General features: G+C 40.3%; 1 pseudogene; it reads right to left on the bottom strand.

Moving 5' to 3' along the window:
- Window positions 1–327: 327 nt before the first annotated feature.
- On the bottom strand, window positions 328–1,206 carry LOC125608572 (annotated as a pseudogene).
- Between the last annotated feature and the right edge of the window lie 1,452 nt (window positions 1,207–2,658).

The raw sequence follows: 2,658 nt of genomic DNA, 5'->3' as shown, positions 1-2,658 counted from the left end.
GGATAAAAGTCTCAGGCCTAACACTAACAACAGAATCATATGCTGAGTGAAAGTCAAATTTACTTTTTGCAACAGTTTTGAGTTTTGAGATCCATGACTGAAGAATTTGAACCGACCGGTTTTGGTATAATCTGGATCAAACCTAAATGAACCAACAAACACATACACTGCTGAATACTCAAAGAAGCAATATATGCAGAGGCAGCAAGAAGCATTTGTCACAATCACAAAACAACTAAGATTGTGCCCCTATGTATAACAAAAGAAAGGGACCCTGCTCTCATAAACAAAAGAGAACACACAAGTGTTCATATCATTCATCTTCTTTCACTTCCTGCATCTTCAAGCAGATACTGAGTATAGAGGTCGATCTTGCCAACAAATCACTTGACAACCGCTCTCTTCTTTGATCATATACCCATAAAAACCATAGCCTTGAAGCAACCTCCTAGCCTGCAACATGACATAATAGCTAAGCGGAACATTCCCAAAACCAGCCAAATCAATCCTCTGGCTCCATTTCTCAAGCTTCTCATGTCTTTCTCTTCTCTCAGATCCCTCACACGCTATGATGTTCTTGATCTCCTCTCCAAATTGCATTTTCTCCACTTTGATCCTATCTTGAGATGTTCTTGGAATTTTGTTTTCCAAGCAATCAAACAATGCTGCATACGTGTAGACTGATTCGAATAGTCCATCAATGTTGAGCCATTGTGGTCTGAGTCTTGCTCAGTGACCACCATGATCTTTGGAGACAAACCCCAAATAGCATTGAGGAATCTATCGATCTTTCCTGAATTAGAAAGAGGCAAAGATGAGGCCGAGTCACCACTCAGGCTGTGTCCATTGTTGTTCCTCATATCAGAGTCAGAGGCCAAGAAGGTATGCAACGGAAGAGCCGAACTGACGGCTAAGGCCTCTCCTGTCTTAACACGCAGCTGATCTACGTCTAAACTGAAAGGGGAAATCGAGTTTCTCTGCTTCCTCGATGAGTCTATGAGCCATTTGATCAAGCACTTCCTTGTGGTGATGAACGCCAGTGATTCTCAAATGCGGAGTGGACCTTCAGGCCTGGAGTTAAAAGCTTGAATCAAAGCAAGCCATAGATCAGGCTCTGAAGCGTCGAGATCAACCACATAGAACCATCTTCTCTCCTTCCATAGCCTCGAGTATAGCTCGGTTAGTGAGCAAGTAAGATTGATACATGGTGTTTTATACATCTTGTATATATGCTTTTCAATTTGTTTTCAAGTCTTTATCGAGTCTTCCTAGTCCTTTTTGAGTCGTTACAGGTCTGGAGTTGCATTGGATGGGAGATGGACCAGCTGGAACAAAAGAGGCAGAAAACAGTGCAATTTGGTGATTTTCACGCAGAACAGTCTTGATGACTGTTCCGGATAGCGGAGCAACCCGAGTGACTGTTCCGAGTGCATGTTCCAGCGGCAGAGATTTTTAAGAAAACTACAACCTATTTCGGGATTTGCCATAATCTCTCTATTTTCTCTCCCAGCCGCCTGTGGCTTTGATATATCTTCTTTTTCTGTTTTTCCTGATCATTCTACGTTTTTTCTTTGAGAAGAAACCAGACCTTAGAGTTGGAGACTTGAGATTTTGCCACTTTGTAAAGGGAGAAGGCCATCTCTCTCGATTTAGAGAAGAACCCCCTGAACCCTATTACATTATTTCAGTCATATTTCATGTTGCTTTATATCTTTGTCTCTGTGTTTTCTTGCTCCATGGCTGAGTAGTCAGCTTGCTTAGTCTAGGGTGTTAGGGTGTTAGATCCGTGAGCTTGACATAAATAAGTTATAAATCGATTGTCTTCATTCACTGTTGTTCTTAAGGCTTGCATCAAGTTAACCACTTAGTGCCTGATTCTAGGTTTAATCTATTCATCAAAAGTGTTATAGGTTGCTAGACATAACTTGAATGAGCATTGCATCCCTAATCAGCGAAAGTAGATATTAGGGTGTTTTGTGAACATATCAGACTTGATCTCTATTGCTTGCTGTCGCATCTTGATCCAAACGAGAGTTTAGGTATCAAGATCGATCAGCATAGGGGGCAGTTCCACGACAGTGGGCTGTTCTACTTGAGTGATCCGAGTTCTAGACTAGTCTTTAATCGAACTTGAATAATTGTTTGGCTCATACTTGTTTAACACCCGACTAAACCACTCTAGGCTAGCATTTTTAATTATCTGTATTCTTTAATTAATCTTGTTACTTGTTTCTCATGAAACTCTCAAATCTTAAAACCCACATATTGTTTTAGCTTGATATTGATCCCATAAAGATAAAGTATTGGTCTCTGTGGATTCGATCCTAAAGTGCTACATCGACATACCATTCGATTGTGGTAGTGTGCACATTAGGTTAATTAGTGTGCGTATACACGTAATATCAAAGATAGTTTGACTATAGGGAACTGATAGGTTTAACTATCTGTAACTCAATGAACAAAGGAATAATTCTTTATTATCAATGAGAAATACAAGTACAGCTTGAGTGTGATCTAAAGTAATACTCTCATAACGAGCAAGCTCCGATCACCAGTCTCATGGCGACTGTGTATTCTAGACTCATCACGCCTAAGAACAAACAACATCAAGCATACCTCTTCCTCTCACTAGCTTACTGCTTATATACTCTTGTTACA

Source organism: Brassica napus, chromosome A5 (assembly GCF_020379485.1).
Source record: "Brassica napus cultivar Da-Ae chromosome A5, Da-Ae, whole genome shotgun sequence".
Taxonomy (NCBI): Eukaryota; Viridiplantae; Streptophyta; class Magnoliopsida; order Brassicales; family Brassicaceae; genus Brassica; species Brassica napus.
Note: the sequence above shows the minus strand (reverse complement) of the source record. Positions and strands in the feature narration are given on the sequence as shown.